This window comes from Schistocerca americana, chromosome 1 (assembly GCF_021461395.2).
Source record: "Schistocerca americana isolate TAMUIC-IGC-003095 chromosome 1, iqSchAmer2.1, whole genome shotgun sequence".
In the NCBI taxonomy this organism is placed as follows: domain Eukaryota; kingdom Metazoa; phylum Arthropoda; class Insecta; order Orthoptera; family Acrididae; genus Schistocerca; species Schistocerca americana.
The window spans coordinates 944,349,544-944,371,796 of NC_060119.1; positions in this window are offsets into that span (position 1 = coordinate 944,349,544).

A 22,253-nucleotide genomic window follows, 5' to 3' on the forward strand; every position below is an offset into this window, starting at 1 on the left:
ATTAAACTTTTAATTATGGGACTGATGACCATAGATGTTAAGTCCCATTGTGCTCAGAGCCATTTTTTAATTATGGGACATCAGTTTTAAGACAAATATACACAAATGGCCATAAATTACTTCATTAACATATCATATTAGTTGTCTGTTTTGGTACAACTAACTTTAGCCTAGATATTTAACTACTTTATTAGGAGTAATTCCTCAAAATGAATCAAATACAAATGTTTTATCTTTATTCTTATAATAACAGATCCAATGTGAGTGTGCATGATCAGATATATCTAGATTTTTAATTGTTTAGCTAGTTTTTCGTCACAAAAATTACTAAATGAATTATTTGTTGTAGTTTCTTATTCCAACGCCATCTTTCTTTCCCATAACTAAACTATGTCTTTTTTGTTTTTCTCCAAGCGGTCTAAGGTGCTGTAGTCATGGACTGCGTGGTTGGTCCCAGCGGAGGTTTGAGTCCTCCCTCAGGCTTGGGTGTGTGTGTGTGTGTTTGTCCTAAGGATAATTTAGGTTAAGTAGTATGTAAGCTTATGGACTGATGACTGTAGCAATTAAGTCCCATACGATTTCAACACTTTTTTTTGTTTTTCTAATTCTTTATCTCCTTTTTCCTGACCATTAATGCTTTTGTGATATCAGTTGTTCCACCAGCTAGTTAACCAATAGTTGCTAGATATGATAATGCTGCCAGTAATAATGGAAGTGGTTCTCCATCACATTTTGTTAGTCCTGAACCTTCTTTCTTTTTTGTTAGATACTCCATAATTTTTTTCACGACAGGTATACCTAATTGTATAAGTAAATTACCAACAATTTGTTATTGCCGTGACACACTCTTAAAACTACATTTCTGTCTCTTTTCCTTTTATGCATTGTTTAAAAATTATGAATATCATTTAATTGTTCATTATTGAGTTTAATCTTAACTGTATTTGGTTTAGGTTTGCCACTAGCTAGCAAAGAATAATCATGCTGTAGTAATTCATTTATATAGATAAAAATTTTGATCTATCCTTTATAGTACCCAACCATTATTATCAAGAGGCAGTCTAAAACTTCCTTCAGCTGATGCAAGATCGTATTTTGTACTTAGACCTTCAGGGAAATCCAAGCCCATACCTAATTTTCTCTTTCCAGACATTATTCCTATAACTACTGTAGTTGCCAATTTTTCTCCAGTTGATGCATCAGAAGCATGCTTCTTTCTTCTCAAGTTAAGTGAAGTTTTTTATCTGCTTCATGTATTTTCACTAAATCTTTATTACTTCTATATGAAATATCATTTTTTTGGGAGCTTTAGTGGATTAATTGCTTGGTGTTCTCTACTTAACATTTCATCTAATTTGATACCCAAACCATCAAATCTATAGCAGATAGATGAATTTCAAAAGGTAATTTATTAATTAATGTATTAACTAATCCTCTTCCATAACTTTCAGTTTGCCATAATGTATGTGGCAAGTTATACAAAAATGTAATCAAACATTGAAATTCTTTTGGATTGTAGACAATAAAATTGCTAAGCTTATTTGTTAACATTTTGTTATTCCCATTCTTTCATTACAATAATTTTTATTTCCAGCTAATTATTCTCTGTGAATAACTGCTAATCCATCAATTAAATGTCTAACATCACTCACCTAAATATATTCTATTGATTTTTCTGTATATTTTTTTTAGCTAAGCCTTCAGCTGTTTTGTATCTGAAATATCTGAACTTGAAAGAGTTTGTCATAATTATGGACAATAGTCCTCAGCACTTTCTTTCATCAAACTTTCATATTTTTTACCCTTGGAAATTAAGTCCTATGCTTCTTGACAGAGTATAGGGGAACGATGTGGGAGACCCGCCCTGCCATACTAGTGGTGGACTTACTTTAATTTATTTTGTTTGGATTATTTTCAGCGGACAATGCTCCTTAACTGAATAATATATCTGCATTATCTGAAAAAACATTTCACCTATATCATCCCTAGTTATCCGTTTTTTAGTTAACAGATTCATTAATCCATCTGTACCTTCATATTCTTTTCCTCCAATAGTCCTTTTATCACCCTGAAATTTTGCTTGTAATTACCAACATACGGAAACATACAGACAGCTTTCAATCCAAAAACTTTATCTTCACTGTGATTAATAGACTTCAATATTCATTCACTTTCCTTATTTTTCTACTTTCACCTTCAGCTTGAGCTACCTTTTCCTACCTTAGTATGTTCCTCATACTTCTTCAATGCATGTTGTATTTCTGATCCACTTAATGTATAGTCGTACAAAGCAGGACGATCATCATACCAATCTTGCTTCAGGCTTATATATCCTGATACACCCCAAATTCTTCTAAATTTCTATGATGATATGGAACCATACACTTTTTAACCTCTCTATTTTCTTCAGTAACTTTCAGTACATTACCACCTAAACCTTTGATTCCTTATTTAACTCTTTCAATTGCATCAATAACTGGTTGATCTTGTTTACATTTTTCATATAATGTTCTTGATTGTTTCTTCCGAAACTTGAATCCTTTCAGTTCTTCAATTTTTTAATATTTCGTTTAGCTTTTTGAACAACCTCTCAGTCCTGTTTCTAAAACATTTTCTAAGGATAAGAAAAAATTAATGAAATTTATTTTTGCATTCAGATTTATAAAAACTAAAAAGATAATGCATTCAGCTTTTACACTTATAAAAAAAAAACAGCAACCACATGTACCTGCCCCACATTTAGCTTCTTTAATACTTCATGAACGATTATTATACTGTTGACCAATTTTTTCCTAATTATTCATATTCTATTGTGTAGTCAAGAGGATCTTTAAATTATTTTGTATGGTCAAGTGAAATACCATCATCATCATCTAATAGATATGCAATATCATCTTTTAAAGTGCTCAGTTAATAAGGAAATCTTTTATATAACATCTGTATTTATACGACATCTGAATTTTCGTTCATTAGGTTTCCTAGACATGTCAATCATAAAAAATCCAAACTGATCATTCCAACACCTACACACATTTCTTTAAAACCATCAAATTCTAAATTATCATCAACAAACTCATGATAAATGAGATTTAATTTTGTATTATCAGGTCTAAAAATATTTTAAAAATTAGATTATCCCTTACTAATTGTTTTGGTAATTTCGAATATGCCAGAGCTAAATAAAAACAGTCTATTTCTTTATGTTTTCCTCTATAAAATATTCTCTAACTATATCTTGATTTTCAAGTATGAAGTAATCAAATACTATATATGAATTATCTTGGCATTGATCAAGTGGTGTCATTTCATCATTGTTTTCAATAAACATAGTAAGCCACTCATTATTTTGTCTTCAATTTATTTACACATTTTCATAAATTCTCGATAAATATGTGTGTGATTTATCTTATTCCAAACATGCAAGTGATTTATCTTAATCCAGTTTAACCACCCTGGAGCTAGAATATAATTGCCAATCAGTAATGTTCTTTCCACATCCATTTGGTCCTTTTATTGAACATCAAATAGAATTTGGTAAAGCTTACAATGTTTACTTTACTATTTTTGGTTCTCAATCTGTTTTCATTTAATTTAATAAAATTAGGTAGATACTAAATAAGTCATCTATATAAGTTGAGTGGTAAGTCATCTGTTCTGAAAAAAATATTGCCTGTACCTATATGAAAAGTTATAGTATGGTTACACTTGTTGGGTTTTAATATAACTTTTTAATTCCAAATATTACATGGAAAAATAATAAATTATATTATGATGGAGAAACAAAAGTAAACAAATTAAACCAATATAGTTTGAAAAGTTTGGAAAAATTTATTCAGTCAAATCATCCAAATATTCAAATTAAAGCAAAATAAATTTTAAGTATAATTATTATTGAGTGTACTGTTAAATTATACATGTGTATAAAAGAAAGTATTGGAAGTGTGCTTGGATTTAGTGGTCAAGCTATTGAAGTTAATTAAAAAGCAGTTGCTAATGGTGTTTCTAAATTTATTCAATTCAAATTAATAAGCAGAAGTTTTTATCTAGCTGATGGAATGTTTGTGAAGCATACAGATCTCTTTCACTGAAAAATAAATACTATAGCTTTGACTAACGCTGAATTTGATAGACCCATAATTGATGAGCAATATTATAATGTATATGTTCCAGTTTTTGATACTATAAAGGAATTGGGAATCACTATAACTGATGAAAACGATAATTTAATTGAACTGAATGGAGCTTGTGTGACAGTTGTTCTAGAAATGTCTTATTAAAATTTTATCCTTATTAAATGAACAACATTGAGAGCTATCAGTTCTTTTCATACCCTGTGAATAAGAAATCAGAAAACTATCGAAACATTCGTAATAAGCATAAAGAAATTTACATAAATATGGGAGGTAGATGGATTCCTCCTAATCATTCCCAATTGTACACGAGCTTCAGAATTACGAGAGCTGATGGTACAGAGTATCCAAATTATGATGGAAAATCTAATAAAACTTATTTTATAATATACAGAAAGCTACTTGAGTTTATAACCATAAAGAAAGGAAATAATGTTATGTCTAGAACAGAGGATCCTTTTATTTCATCATCAGTTTTGTCATATTTGACTTCACCTCTTACTGATAAAATAAGTGTGGAAGGACATACACTTAATAATGCTAATGTAAAGAGTAAGAAAAATAAAGGGCTTCATCTTCTGAATGTGCTTGGTGATTTCTTTAGGGACCATAAAGAAATTTTATGGGCAGAGGATCTTCCTATGATTTTTACTTGGAGTTCCATTACTGGAGATGCTCCTCTTTGATGGGTTGACTAAATTGATGCTGGAATTGAAATAAAAAGTACTCTTCGAAAAGAAGATGAACCTGTAGTAGAATCTATGGAAATTAGTGTACCTATTGTTAAATATGAACCGAACTATGAGCTTATACAATGAGAAGAAATACTGAAAAATCTTAAAATTCTGATCTCTTTCTATGAACTACAAACTATGCAATTTGCTGATTTCAGTAGCAAGAAATATTTTGAGCTGGATCTCATGAATTGGTACGACTCAATAGAATTTGATATGTCTCATTTTATTTTTGTTGTATTTCAGACTAATCGTAAAAATAACAAACTGGCTGATTCATCACTATATCATTTTGTAAGGCCATGTAATCTATATTTGAAAAACGGAAGAAACGAAATGTTTCCACAAGAAGCCTGGAATTTAAAACTACTAGACAATCATTTGAAAGATTTTGATGCTTTTCTATATTTTAAATGAGTAGCTCAACCAAAAGGAAATACTCATATAAATCCTTAAAAATTCATAAAAAATCATCCTATATATGTGATTAACATTAAACATAGAAAAAATATTGTTACAAGTCAGTAGACAACAATGAAATTGGTGGGTACTTTTAATGATAAGGAACCACAAGACAAACTTCCCTACTTAGTCATATGGAATTCTCAACACAGAACACTTACTGAAAATTTTTAATTAGTATATGATATCCGATTTTATTCATTATACTTTTTTTGGACATCCCTTTTCATGGAGATTACGTCAGCATTTTGAATTTTGTAAATCAGACAATATTTCACTGAGAAATTAACAGAAAGGATTTTGCCCCTTGCCTTGCGAGCTATGGAACCCAATTTACATCGGTATATCGCACGTAGTGGTTTTCCATGCATATTACCCATGTTAAAAAATGCAATCAGAATTCAGTTAAATCTGAAAATAAAAAAGTTTTGACAAAAACAAACTTCAGAAATTCTGAGACCTAAGCATAGAGTTTCAATGTGAATACCAATAGTACAGACAGAACCTATCACAACATCCATTAAGATGAGACGATTTTTATTTTACGGTCATCTCATGAGGATTGACAGTGACCGACTAACAAAAAGAATATGGAGTTTCATCCATTCTAAGAAAACAAGGTCAAGGTGGTTTGAATAATGGGAAAAAGATCTTAGGCAGATTGGTATCTTAGAGAGAGAAATTACAGACAGGAACAAATTTAGACGACTGGTGAACAACTACCAAGGTTTTAAAATGGCATAATCGTCCAAAAGATGGAAAGGACCATTATGCGAAGAGCATAAACAGTCACTTCTTGGTGGGCTCAGAAGATACTGACAGGAAGTCAAAGCTGGAACAAGAACAAGACTTAGCCACTATAATGAAATTAGTTGTTACCATCATGCAGTCCATAGAGGCTCAACTCAATAGGAAAAAAAAAAAACAGTCGAAGTGACATCCAACAAGCGTTTTTACTTAGAAAATTTGTCAACACATGGCGATAAGGTATCTTTCATTTAAATTAATAAGGGATCATACTTCACTTTAAAACAACAAATTCTTTTTTATGTTAATTTGAGTATTGTAATTAACATTACACGTTATTTACGTTTCGTCTCTTCAAATAAAACACAGTAACTTGAAGAAAATACTTTATTTTCACCCAAAATAAACTGTTAAAAATGACAGTTTGAATCAAAATTGTTACTCAAATATTAACTAAGTATACAATGTTCGAGACTCTTTAGTTCAGCAGACTCCTCTACATATGCTGAATGAAGGGAGTGTGCATTACTGAAGGTCACTTAATAACAGCCCCAATAAATGGAGTGCTTCTGTTAATTCAGAAGTTATTTTCTATGTAATGCCATGAACATAGTGTCAGAGGAGTCCAAAACACACACAAGTTGTGTGGAGGGTCAAATGGGTTGTTTTGCACTTTTTTGAAATCTTATTAATGTTCTTTCTATACGCTTTAATGATTTTGGAGAAGTTAATGTTACTTCAAGGTGGGTGAATACCTACCCAACTGAAAATCTTCATGAATAAAATATAAAATATCATTAGTATCCAACATTGTCAAAATAATATTAATTCTAGTGTGCTCAAGACTGGTGTGTAATTACACACTTCAAAATCTTCATAAATGAAATTAATTAGAAACTAAAATTAAATTAATTTAATGAAGTTGTCAAAAAGAGGGTGTGCAATAGAAACATATGCAGTGCACTCAGTGTACCCACATACGTTTACCTTTTACTGTTAGTTCATACTCTATTAACTTTTCCAGTAGTATCACACAGTTCATGTGTGAAGAACTGGCTGCCAAAAGTCGAGATGCTGCCCAATTTCGATGTTTTACAATCCCATAAGTGTGGCTAAACTATCCTTACCATAGAAACAGCTCATTACAAAAGTTTCACATAAAAGCTTTCATCTTTGACAATTATCATAACGCAATTATGTCTTCATTACACAATTACACACATAAACATAAATTACACAGCTACATAAATCACAGGATACTTCACTTAGGTTTATAATTTTTCTGTGGTAGTACACATACTCAGATAATTGTAGTTATTAGGTAAAAACAATGCAATCTCAGTGATGTATTCTGTATGTGCATTGAATGGAATCTGCTCTCAAGTCGATGTCTAATACCCCAGATATCTAGCAAGATTTGGGTAGCAGCAGTAGAGTGAGATTCCTGGAGCCATCTAAAAATAGGTTCCTGCTGTTGCAAAAGCTGAGACTTGGAAATAACACAAGATTTGTTTGGCAAGTCTGTGACTGTCGAGTTACTTTTGAAACTAGAGCTGAATGGTAGTTCCAAATTCAATTGACATTTCCTTGCAGTTCCGATGAAACTTTCTGAGTTAAACAAGTGTCAACGAGAAAATTTAATTTTGTGACTGCAAGAAAGTCATTTTACTTGTAAATTGTTATAATTTCTCTTATCATTCGCTCTGTGAACGACATGTCATTCTTTCTGCCTTAGCTGCTATTACAGCAATGAGAGAATGTTCTATGCATCAGTGCTTCACTAGCTTTGTGATATTACATTTGTTGGCCATCGCAAACACAGCTTTTGCCATAGGGTGGATCATCACTGTAAAAGTGATAAATGTAAAGTCATTTGTATTTTCCATTCTCTAATGCAGCTGGAAAGGACCAGAAAGAAATTTGGTACCTCTGTTAAGAAACTCTCTGACTTCGCACTGGAGTTTATGTTAGACTGAACAGGCAACTTCTTATAAACATTAGCTGACTGTTGGAATATGAAAAACTTGATTAATTATTACAGTAATATTGTTATTGCTGTTGTTATTTGGTGCTATTATTGTTGAATAATAAGTTGGAAAAATGGGAACAGTTCATGTTCACTTCATGCGATATCCTCCTTTACCTTTGCTGTTTACTTAATTTTCAGAGTAAAAGGAAAGTACCCAATCATATAAGCTGATAACAAGGAGCCGATACTGTAAGTATAAATCTACAACCATGTATGGTGATTTATCGCTATCATGACAAAGTAATTCACGTCAGAGTCTGTTCCCCCACTGCATAACGAGTAAATGCGCTGAAACCACCAGAAATCAACGAATGAGCGGTCCTGATTAGCCTACAATGGTTTTCTGTTATTTAATCTGTTGGCTGCATTGGATTAACTGAAAATGGCAGAAAAGGTTTCATGCCACTGGGATTCTGATGCATTGGTAATTAAGCACGAAAAGGTTGAAATACTGCGTTTTTCTGGCTTTTGTGTCAAAATCGAGAGTTGTTGGCTAATAATTTCTTTTATGATGATACTGATAACAAATAATAAGTCCCCTGGCAACCAGGAATCAGATTATTTTGTGAGTAGCCACAGTTAACTGCTTTCAGAATACCGAGCTACTTTGTAAAATTTCGTCTACAAGCCTATAGGAAGATGTTGGAGGAGAAGAAATTCTTCCCAATTTGTTTATTGTTCATAGTTAAAATGTGATGAGTTGCGAGAGCTTCAGTGAATTAAACGAGCTATGAGTTTAGGGTACGCAAGATACATGCATTTATTTGTATACTGCCATTAATGATAGCATGCTACACTCGTCATCTATTCTCTAGTTGATGTGAGGGTTCTCTGTAAACTATTGTAATATTCACAGTGGTGGAGTTATTCTATAATGCAGTGCTTGTATGGGCAAAGGCCGATAATACTGTACCTACAGCTCTGATTGGTGAAAATGAATTGATCATAAAGTAATTCAAGGGCTGCTTTGAACTTGTGGAATCAACGAGTAGGTGGCTTACCTCGTCAAGGTTGACTAGAGGTCCTAGCGCTCAAAAGGATGCAGGACATGGTAATTATTTTCAGTAGTATACAAGTTTCGTTAGCCAGAAATATGAGATCTGTAGGGAATTGCCAAATTAATTTCAAGTGCGGAAAGACAACAAAACTCTGTAATGTTTTTGTGTGGGATCATAATTTCTCAAAATCTACTATGACGATGGGGGATGGACGGAGTAGTGGGAATATATGAGGCGCATGATGTTGTGAGAGAATCTTACTCTTGTTTGTCACCTCCAAAGTAAGGTGTCTGTCTGCTAATAAGGAATTAAATAGTCTCCAGAAAGGTGTAAGCATAGCGTTTATTGCTGTAATTAACTATTACGTGAGAGGGTTTTGTTGTATGTTAGATACAAAGGTATTGGTGCTGTTCACACACTGCAACTCTTTCAACAGCAAAAATTAAGTTTGAGTTATAATGTAGTTGACATCGAGCGCTGTTAAAGGAGTTTGGTAGTCTGACTTAATGTATGGGCAGCACCTTGGTAGTCCCCACGCATTGCAGCACTCTCTGTCCATCTGTGCCGTCGCATCAGACCCCCAGAGATTGCTGTGCGTCGCTGAGTATAAATGCCAATCCAGACTACTTATTTAATTTCTCTTTATTTAAGGTTTTGCTGTCACTGGGCCCTTCGTTAGAAAGAACACCAATTGTTTTCCTATTTAAACTTGACTTTGTAACCGATTGTAACAATTACTCCTCGACAATTCTCATGAACATTCTGGTAACTCAAGACTAAAACAGAAATAAAATAATGACAGCTATGAAGAGGAAGGCCATCCATTTCATTCCTCCTGCTCTTAATACATGTCGTTTATGATGAGTTACACACATTTGCTTTCATCTTTCGTATTTCAGGCATGTGTCAATTTGAGACGATATCTGTCAATTTGAGAGATGCTTCCACTGCGTTTTCGATGCGCAAGATTTACTCCTGGATTGCTAGACTGCTCAAGAAACTCATCGGAAGTGGAAACGTATTCCTTGCTGCTACGAGGATGACTAGGACTTGCCAGCATCGCAGACTAAGTCTGGCAACCCTGTGATAGCCGAGATACTTGCTGGAGTGACACAGAATTCTCCTGCTAAATTCCCTTGTTATTGTCTACGAATTTCAGTTAAATATTCTGAACGACTTTCACTTATAGTGTATCATCTAACGATCAAACGTATGATTTTTAGTCCAGGAAGGGCATTCCACGCAGAAGGTAGAAATAATTTCATCTTCGTATCTCAAGAAACTCATCGAAGGTGGTAACTTTTTCCTTCCTGCTACGAGGATGATTGGGACTTGCCAAGGTTGTAGACTAAGTCTGGCAACCCTGTGATAGTCGAGATACTACCTGGAGTGAAACAGAAACATCCTGCTAAATTATTTTGATATCACTAGTACTATGACGCAACATAAAACGCTACACTAGGTCGCAACTTCGCTAGAAACGACGGCGCACACTGGAGCCAAAGTTACGTTTGTTCCGAATTCAAGTCTCGCAGAGACTAACATTTTAACTCTTATGTGACAAAACTACAGCGGTTCGGCATGCTGAATGTGGCAAGCTATTCATGTTAAAATCATCCTACATGACACGGGCAAGCTATTATTCGACTTCGTTTCTTCGATAACACTCACCCTACACAGGGCATAGATGTTCGAGCTTCCTGCCTTCCCCCTTCTATCAAATCCAAAATCGCCACAATCCTATGCACCAATCCGTTTTTCTCTGGTAACTTAAGCATGTAATGGTAGATTACATACCTAGTATTCCTCAAGTGATATGCTGTGAGAACACTAGTTACAACGTTTTCTCAATGCACGGTTTACGCACAGTTTATAGAAAATATTTCTCGTCCAAGTCGAAAGTACGATATCAAACAATATTATGTGCCAGTGTGTGTGTGTGTGTGTGTGAGTGTGTGTGTGTGTGTGCAAACGTCCGCTGTAGATCAGAGGCTCAAGGCGCGATCCGTCGCGATCAACTGGGCTGACGCCGGGTTGTGTCAGGTGGCCATACGTCGGAGGAGCAGAAATTCTTCTGATCAGAACAGGTAGCCCCGAGGTTATCACGGAAACGTTGTCGAGAGGTTTTGCTATTATTGATGGGTTACAAAATGAAGTAGATTATTTCCTTGCTTCCGACTGACTGACACTGTTAGCAGACCGACGGGTTGTAGTTTGCTAAATTACGAAAGAATCGGGTTCAGTAATTCAGCGTTTCTTTAGTACTGCGCAACGTTTACCATGGTGAATGGCTTAAGTGAAACCAACACTTCCTGTGAAATCTTCCGCGGTCTTCAGGGTTGGCAGTTCGTGCAGATGGCCGTTATGCGCGTTTATTTTAGTGATTGCAAAATCAAGTTGAATGTACCCACTGGGTAACTGAGCTGGTTAATGGCGATTCGATCGTTCAAGAGATGACTTTACTGTTGTTTTGTTGTGGTCTTCAGAACTGAGACTAGTTTGATGCAGCTCTCCATGCTACTCTATCCTGTGCAAGCTTCTTCATCTCCCAGCACTTACTGCAACCTACATCCTTCTGAATCTGCTTAGTGTATTCATCTCTTGGTCTCCCTCTACGATTTTTACGCTCCACACTGCCCTCCAATGCTAAATTTGTGATCCCTTGATGCCTCAAAACAGGTCCTACCAACCGGTCCCTTCTTTTTGTCAAGTTGTGCCACAAACTCCTCTTCTCCCCAATTCTATTCAATACCTACTCATTAGTTATGTGATCTACCCATCTAATCTTCAGCATTCTTCTGTAGCACCACATTTCGAAAGCTTCTATTCTCTTCTTGTCCAAACTATTTATCGTCCATGTTTCACTTCCATACATGGCTGCACTCCATACAAATACTTTCAGAAACGACTTCCTGACACTTAAATCTATACTCGATGTTAACAATTTTCTCTTCTTCAGAAACGATTCCCTTGCCATTGCCAGTCTACATTTTATATCCTCTCTACTTCGACCATCGTCAGTTATTTTGCTCTCTAAATAGCAAAACTCCTTTACTACTTTAAGTGTCTCATTTCCTAATCTAATCCCCTCAGCATCACCCGATTTAATTTGACTACATTCCATTATCCTTGTTTTGCTTTTGTTGATGTTCATCTTATATCTTCCTTTCAAGACACTGTCCATTCCGTTCAACTGCTCTTCCAAGTCCTTTACTGTCTCTGACAGAATTACAATGTCATCGGCGAACCTCGAAGTTTTTACTTCTTCTCCATGAATTTTAATGTCTACTCAGAATTTTTCTTTTGTTTCCTTTACTGCTTGCTCAATATACAGATTGCATAACATCGGGGAGAGGCTACAACCCTGTCTCACTCCCTTCCCAACCACTGCTTCCCTTTCATGCCCCTCGACTCTTATAACTGCCATCTGGTTTCTGTACAAATTGTAAATAGCCTTACGCTCCCTGTGTTTTACCCCTGCCACCTCCAGAATTTGAAATAGAGTATTCCAGTTAACATTGTCAAAAGCTTTCTCTAAGTCTACAAGTGCTAGAAACGTAGGTTTGCCTTTTCTTAATCTTTCATCTAAGATAAGTCGTAAGGTAAGTATTGCCTCACGTGTTCCAACATTTCTACGGAATCCAAACTGATCTTCCCCGAGGTCCGCTTCTACCAGTTTTTCCATTCGTCTGTAAAGAATTCGCGTTAGTATTTTGCAGCTGTGACTTATTAAACTGATACTGAACAGACTGTAATCCACTCCTGAGAGTCAGGAAGTCAAAATTCTCATCCGATGTGGGGCACCAGTGCTGCAACAAAATGATGACCCATCCATACGAGGAGTTGCGTGGTCTGGGGCCTTGATACTAGGGTAGTATCCGTAGGGTCAGGGTTCAGTTCCTACTTCAGGCGAAAGCTTTTAATGGGCACTGTTAGATCCTATTTGCCCCTGATTATTCCAGGTTAAGAATATATGATTCCTCCGTGGTTCCAGATCCACAATATTCCCTTCGCTACTGACTACACGTTACATTGGGCCACGACAGAGGCGTAAGTGGCAGCATGCAGAAACTCTGCCACCAGTAACCCTTCTTACAGTAGTAGATTTTTTATTTTAGATAAAGAATCTAACATTTTGTGCAGTCATTGGACACTTATTCTATCTTTCATTGTATCTTGAGACGTTGAACACATGCGATCTGGTTTGACGGGATTTGATCCATTCGTGATGACGTAGCCCCATCAATTCGTTGTTTGCCGTATCCAAAATCCTCAAGTTCTCCACGTAAGCCGCGAGTCAGGGTTAGAATACTGGCTCGACACAAAGATTTTCTTAATGTACTTTCAGGCTTTAGCATGAGTACACCTAAATGTTGATGAAAGTTTATTTTGATTTTTAACATTTCAACATTCACTATCAATAACAATATGTTGCTACACTCCTGGAAATTGAAATAAGAACACCGTGAATTCATTGTCCCAGGAAGGGGAAACTTTATTGACACATTCCTGGGGTCAGATACATCACATGATCACACTGACAGAACCACAGGCACATAGACACAGGCAACAGAGCATGCACAATGTCGGCACTAGTACAGTGTATATCCACCTTTCGCAGCAATGCAGGCTGCTATTCTCCCATGGAGACGATCGTAGAGATGCTGGATGTAGTCCTGTGGAACGGCTTGCCATGCCATTTCCACCTGGCGCCTCAGTTGGACCAGCGTACGTGCTGGACGTGCACACCGTGTGAGACGACGCTTCATCCAGTCCCAAACATGCTCAATGGGGGACAGATCCAGAGATCTTGCTGGCCAGGGTAGTTGACTTACACCTTCTAGAGCACGTTGGGTGGCACGGGATACATGCGGACGTGCATTGTCCTGTTGGAACAGCAAGTTCCCTTGCCGGTCTAGGAATGGTAAAACGATGGGTTCGATGACGGTTTGGATGTACCGTGCACTATTCAGTGTCCCCTCGACGATCACCAGTGGTGTACGGCCAGTGTAGGAGATCGCTCCCCACACCATGATGCCGGGTGTTGGCCCTGTGTGCCTCGGTCGTATGCAGTCCTGATTGTGGCGCTCACCTGCACGGCGCCAAACACGCATACGACCATCATTGGCACCAAGGCAGAAGCGACTCTCATCGCTGAAGACGACACGTCTCCATTCGTCCCTCCATTCACGCCTGTCGCGACACCACTGGAGGCGGGCTGCACGATGTTGGGGCGTGAGCGGAAGACGGCCTAACGGTGTGCGGGACCGTAGCCCAGCTTCATGGAGACGGTTGCGAATGGTCCTCGCCGATACCCCAGGAGCAACAGTGTCCCTAATTTGCTGGGAAGTGGCGGTGCGGTCCCCTACGGCACTGCGTAGGATCCTACGGTCTTGGCGTGCATCCGTGCGTCGCTGCGGTCCGGTCCCAGGTCGACGGGCACGTGCACCTTCCGCCGACCACTGGCGACAACATCGATGTACTGTGGAGGCCTCACGCCCCACGTGTTGAGCAATTCGGCGGTACGTTCACCCGGCCTCCCGCATGCCCACTATACGCCCTCGCTCAAAGTCCGTCAACTGCACATACGGTTCACGTCCACGCTGTCGCGGCATGCTACCAGTGTTAAAGACTGCGATGGAGCTCCGTATGCCACGGCAAACTGGCTGACACTGACGGTGGCGGTGCACAAATGCTGCGCAGCTAGCGCCATTCGACGGCCAACTCCGCGGTTCCTGGTGTGTCCGCTGTGCCGTGCGTGTGATCATTGCTTGTACAGCCCTCTCGCAGTGTCCGGAGCAAGTATGGTGGGTCTGACACACCGGTGTCAATGTGTTCTTTTTCCATTTCCAGGAGTGTATTTCGACTCCAAGACTGGCGAATATCTTTTCGGCACATCATTTCGGGTTCACATACGCCACTCCTAGTTTGAAAAATAATTCGATAGTTTTTAACGTGTTTTGATGTGTGGTCAACAACGATGTATGTGGTGTTCGATTCCCAGCCATCACTATACTCTTCATCACGTCACTGTCCGCCCCGGTAGCTGAGTGGTCAGCGTGACAGACTGTCAATCCTAAGGGCCCGGGTTCGATTCCCGGCTGGGTCGGAAATTTTCTCCGCTCAGGGACTGGGTGTTGTGTTGTCCTAATCATCATCATTTCATCTCCATCGACGCGCAGGTCGCCGAAGTGGCGTCAAATCGAAAGACCTGCACCAGGCGAACGGTCTACCCGACGGGAGGCCCTAGCCACACGACATTTCCATTATCACGTCACTTCTCCTTCAAACATACGCACATCTTGCAATGGTGAAAGAAATCTATATTTAATGTGCATTCGTGGTTAGAAAACAAAGGCGATAGGTGCCGGGTTCGAATCCTGGAAGGCAGAAATTGTTTTTTTCTCGTCATTACAATCCCAAACTTCTCGCTACTACTGAGAAAATTCTATATCTGACCCTTGTCTGTGCTTACATAACAGCTGGATTAGGTGCTGGGTTCGAATTGCCATCCAGGACATGTTGTTGTTGTGGTCTTCAGTCCAGAGACTGGTTTGATGCAGCTCTCCATGCTACTCTATCCTGTGCAACCTTCTTCATCCCCAAGTAACTACTGCAGCCTACATCCTTCTGTATCTGCTTAGTGTATTCGTCTCTTGGTCTCCCTCTACGATTTTTTTGCCTCCTCGCTGCCCTCCAAAACTTAACTGGTGATCGCCTGATGCCTCAGAACATGTCCTACCAACCGATCCCTTCTTCTAGTCAAGTTGTATCACTAGTTCCTCTTCTCCCCAATTCTGTTCAGTACCTTCTCATTAGTTACGTCATCTACCCATCTAATCTTCAGCATTCTTCTGTAGCACCACATTTCGAAAACTTGTATTCTCTTCCTTCTAAACTATTTATCGTCCATGTTTCACTACACTTCATACAAATACATTCAGAAAAGACATCATGAAACTTAAATCAATATTCGATGTTAACAAATCTCTCTTCTTCAGAAACGCTTTCCTTGCCATTGCCAGTCTACGTTTTATATTCTCTCTGCCTCGACAATCATCATTTATTTTGCTTCCCAAATGGCAAAACTCATTTACTACTTTAAGGGCCTATTTTCCTAATCTGATACCCTCGGCAACACCAGAATTAATTTGACTACATTCCATTATCCTCGTTTTGCTTTTGTTGATGATCATCTTATATCCTCTTTCAAGACACTGTCCATTCCGTTCAACTGTTCTTCCAGGTCCTTTCCTGTCTCCAACAGAATTGCAATGTCATCGGCAAATCTCAAAGTTTTATTTCTTCTTCATGGATTTTAGTTCCCGCCCCAAATTTTTCTTTTGTTTCCTTTATTGCTTACTCAACATACAGACTGAATAACATCGGAGATAGCCTACAACACTGTCTCACTCCCATCACAACCACTGCTTCCCTTACATGCCCCTCGACCCTTATAACTGGCATCCGGTTTCTATACAAATTGTAAATAGCCTTTCGCTCCCTGTATTTTACCCTGCCACCTTCAGAGTTTGAAAGAGAGTCAACATTGTCTAAAGCTTTCTCTAAGTCTACAAACGCCAGAGACGTAGATTTGTCTTTCCTTAATCTATCTTCTAAGATAATTCGTAGGGTCAGTATTGCCTCACGTGTTCTAACATTTCTACGGAATCCAAACTGATCTTCCCCGAGGTCGGCTTCTACCAGTTTTTCCATTCGTGTGTAAAGAATTCGTTTTAGTATTTTGCAGCCGTGGCTTATTAAACTGATAATTAGTTAAATTTCACATCTGTCACACCTGCTTTCTTTGAGACTGGAATTATTATATTCTTCTTGGAGTCTAAGGTTAATTCGCCTGTCTCATACATCTTGCTCACCAGATGGTAGAGTTTTATCAGGACTGGCTCTCCCAAGGCTGTCAGTAGTTCTAATGGAGTGTTGTCTACTCCTGGAGACTTGTTTCGACGCAGGTCTTTCAGTGTTCTGTCAAACTCTTCACGCAGTATCGTATCTCCCATTTCATCTACATCTACATCCTCTTCTATTTCCATAATATTGTCCTCAAGTACATCGCCCTTGTATAGACCCCCTACACACTCCTTCCAACTTTCCGCTTTCTCTTCTTTGCTTAGAACTGGGTTTCCATCTGAGCTCTTGATATTCATACAAGTGGCTCTCTTTTCTCCAAAGATCTCTTTAATTTTCCTGTAGGCAGTATCTATTTTACCCCTAGTGAGATAAGCCTCTACATTCTTACATTTGTCCTCTAGGCATCCCTGCTTAGTCATTTTGCACTTCCTGTCAATCTCATTTTTGAGACGTTTGAATTCCTTTTTGCCTGCTTCAGTTACTACATTTTTAAATTTTCTCCTTTCATCAATTAAATTCAATATTTCTTCTGTTACCCAAGGATTTCTAATAGCCCTCGTCTTTTTACCTACTTGATCCTCTGCTACCTTCACTACTTCATCCCTCAGAGCAACCCATTCTTCTTCTACTGTATTTCTTTCCCCCATACCTGTCAATTGTTCCCTTATGCTATCCCTGAAACTCTGTACAACCTCTTGTTTAGTCAGTTTATCCAGGTCCCATCTCCTTAAATTCCCACCTTTTTGCAGTTTCTTCAGTTTTAATCTACAGTTCATAACCAATAGATTGTGGTCAGAGTCCACATCTGCCCCTGGAAATGTCTTACAATTTAAAACCTGGTTCCTGAATCTCTGTCTTACCATTATATAATCTATCTGATACCTACTAGTATCTCCAGGATTCTTCCATGTATACAACCTTTTTTTATGATTCTTGAACCAAGAGTTAGCTATGATTAAGTTATGCTCTGTGCAAAGTTCTACCAGACGGCTTCCACTTTCACTTCTTCCCCCCAATCCATATTGACCTACTATGTTTCCTCCCCTCCCTTTTCCTACTCTCGAATTCCAGTCACCGATGACTATTAAATTTTTGTCTCCCTTCACTATTTGAATAATTTCTTTTATCTCATCATACATTTCATCAATTTCTTCATCATCTTAGAGCTAGTTGGCATATAAACTTGTACTGCTGTAGTAGGCATGGGCTTTGTGTCTATCTTGGCCAGAATAATGTGTTCACTATGCTGTTTGTAGTAGCTTACCCGCACTCCTATTTTTTATTCATTATTAAAGCTACTCCTGCATTTCCCCTACTTGATATTGTATTTATAACCCTGTATTCACCTGACCAAAAGTCTTGTTCCTCCTGCCACCGAACTTCACTAATTCCCACTATATCTAAGTTTAACCTATCCATTTCCCTTTTTAAATTTTCTAACCTACCTGTGCGATTAAGGGATATGACATTTCACACTTCGACCCGTAGAACGCCAGTTTTCTTCCTCTTTACAACAACATCCTCCTGAGTAGTCCCCGCCCGGAGATCCAAACGGGGGACTGACTATTTTATCTTCGGAATATTTTATCCAAGAGCACGATATCATCATTTAACCATACAGTAAAGCTGCATGCCCTCGGGAAAAATTACGGCTGTAGTTCCCCTTGCTTTCAGCGGTTCGCAGTACCAGCACACCAAGGCCGTTTTGGTTAATGTTACAAGGTCAGATCAGTCAATCATCCAGACTGTTGCGCCTGAAACTGCTGAAAAGGCTACTGCCCTTATTCAGGAACTACACATTTCTCTGATCTCTCAACAGGTACCCCTGTGCTGTGATTGCACCTACTGTACGGTTATCTGTATCATTGAGGCACGCAAGCCTTCCCACCAACGGCAAGATCCACGGTTCATGGGGGGATCCAGCACATAACATTACGTTATTTCATATTTAACATCTTTGGTTGTTAGTTAAAAGGAGCAACAGTTACTGGATAGTTGTCTCGATCCAGTACAAAAGTTTTGGTCATTTAATTTAAAGTCCACATCAGTTAAGTGATACTGTCTAAAAATGTATTATATCCGTCTCTTTATGCTTAGTTAGCAACGACGATTAGTGTGCGGTCGAGTCCCAGAACATACGAATAACTTATATTTCTAACGTCACTTTGTTTTAGATAACAAGTAAGATAGGTGGTTTTCGAACTGTACATGTATGAACGCGTCATCATGAAGATAATGAAATTTCTAGTGATACGTTGTTGACGGTGAAGTATCGATCATGTTTTTTATATTTTTTATTTATCAGGTTATGCAAAAGCATAAGCACGATGGTTATTGAATAGTTGGAAAATCTTTCAGAGAAGAATAATTGAAGAATGACTTTTGTGTGAAGAGTTACGGCCATTATTTGTGTCAAGCACTAATTAGATTGGTAACACTTTACAAATGTCACTTGTAGTGAATTTGTGCATGTAAGCGTTAAGGACTCTCTGAGGAGTTCTCTGATATTTATAGTATCGTGGTATTAATTTACACCTTCAGTTAATTGCCACACAGAGAAGTATCTACATCTACATCCATACTCCGCAAGCCACTTGACGATGTGTGGCGCAGGGTACTTTGAGAACCTCTATCGGTTCCCCCTTCTATTCCAGCCTCGTATTGTTCGTGGAAAGAAAGATTGTCGGCATGCCTCTGTGTGGGCTCTAATCTCTATGATTTTATCCTCATGGTCACTACGCGAGATATACGTAGGAGGGAGCAATATACTGCTTGACTCCTCGGTGAAGGTATGTTCTCGAAACTTCAACAAAAGCTCGCACCGAGCTACTGAGCGTATCTCCAGCAGAGTCTTCCACTGGAATTTATCTACCATCTCCGTAACGCTTTCGTGATTGCTAAATGATCCTGTAACGAAGCGCGCTGCTCTCCGTTGGATCTTCTCTATCTCTTCTATCAACTCTATCCGGTACGGATCCCACACTGCTGAACAATATTCAAGCAGTGGGAGAACAAGTGTACTGCAACCTACTTCCTTTGTTTTCGGATTGCATTTCCTTAGGATTCTTCCAGTGAATCTCAGTCTGGCATCTGCTTTACCGACGTTCAACTTTACATGATCATTCCATTTTAAATCACTGCTAATGCCTACTTCCAGATCATTTATGGAATTAACTGCTTGCAGTTGCTGACCTGCTATATTGTAGCTAAATGATAAAGGATCTTTCTTTCTATGTAATCGCAGCACATTACACTTCTCTACATTGAGATTCAATTGCCAATCCCTGCACCATGCGTCAATTCGTTGCAGATCCTCCCGCATTTCAGTACAATTTTCCATTGTTACAACCTGTCTATATACTACTGCATCGTCGCCAAAAAGCCTCAGTGAACTTTCGATGTTATCCACAAGGTCATTTATGTATATCGTGAATAGCAATGGTCCTACGACAGTCCCCTGCGGCACACCTGAAATCACTCTTACTTCGGAAGACTTCTCTCCATTGAGAATGACATGCTGCGTCCTGTTACCTAGGAACTCTTCAATCCAATCACACAGTTGATCTGTCAGTCCATATGCTCTTACTTTGTTCATTAAACGACTCTGGGGAACTGTATCGAACGCCTTGCGGAAGTCAAGAAACACGGCATCTCCCTGGGAACCCGTGTCTATGGCCCTCTGAGTCTCGTGGACGAATAGCGCGAGCTGGGTTTCACACGATCGTATTTTTCGAAACCCATGCTGATTCCTACAGAGTAGATTTCTAGTCTCCAGAAAAGTTATTATACTCGAACGTCATACGTGTTCAAAAATTCTACAACTGATCGACGTCCCTTCTTGAAAACGGGCATGACCAGTGTCCTTTTCCAATCCTTTGGAACGCTACGCTCTTCTAGAGACGTACGGTACACCACTGCAAGGAGGGGGGGGGGGGGGGGGGGGGGGGGGAGGGGACAAGTCCTTCGCGTACTCTGTGTAAAATCGAACTGGTATCCCATCAGGTCCAGCAGCCAGCAGCCTTTCATCTTTTGAGAAATTTCATTTGTTTTTCTATCCCTCTGTGATCTATTTCGATATCTACCATTTTGTCATCTGTGCGACAATCTAGAGAGGGAACTACAGTGCACTCTTCCTCTGTGACACAGCTTCTTCTAGTGATCATGTGTGACAACTTTTTACAGTCAACCGACTGTACCGAAATAAGGATAGAAGACCTGCAAGACAGTTACGTCATGTATGCTACAAGCAAATCAGGAGAAACGCAATCCAGGTCGTTCGAATACTTTTGAGCGTGACAGTACATGACGAACAGCCTTGGAAGGCCGAGCAAACAATGTGCCTGTCCTCTCAAACGCTGAGCCGCTAAGGTCCGTCGACTTTATATTCGCGTGACAGTTGTGAGATCCCGACCAACGCGTGCAGCAATATTGCGCAACGGTGAACTGCACTCTCGACAAGCCATGATATTACCGCTGTCGAGTTACAAGTGCTGGTAGATGCTGCTCCTATTTATAGGGGTATAACAATATATTCTCACGAACAAGTACCCTAGCCATCATATTTCTGACTGAGAAACCTGTGGTGTAATCTTTCCTCATGGACGGGAGACGGATGTCGTTACTCCTGCTTACTTTTTGCAGTTGCCCTCAAACGCTAATCAATTGCTTATCTATGTGTATAATATTCTTGATGCCAATTTCACGTTTAATGCATGCCGTCTTCATAGTGTTACAATTTAAATGGTCAGCAGAGTACATACACTAACGGTAAAAAATCGCATCACTAAAAAATAACCCATGTAGAGTAATAAAATTTCGGGGATACATTTGTCTAGGTAACATACTTAGGTGATTGAGATTGCAAGATCACAGGTTAACGTCAACGCGAGATAAGCCTTTACAAATGTGTAATGATGGTACGGTAATAAACGCCGGGATGTTGAATGCAAGCATGCAAACGTGCTTGCTCTGTGTTGTATAGGTGCCGGACGTCAATTTGAGGGATGGAGTTCCAGGTGTGTGGCACTTGGTCGGTCGATATAGGGACGGTTAACGCTGTTTGTGGATAATACTGCAGTTTTAGTCCGACGATGCCCCATGTGTGCTCGTTTGGAGACAGATCTGGTGATCAAGCTAACATGTCGACACTCTGTAGAGCATGGTGGGTTACAGCAGCGGTTTGTGGGCGATCGTTATCCTGTTGGAAAACACCCCCTGGAATACTGTTCATGAATTGCAGCACAACAAGTCAAATGACCAGACTGACGTACAAATTTGCAGTCAG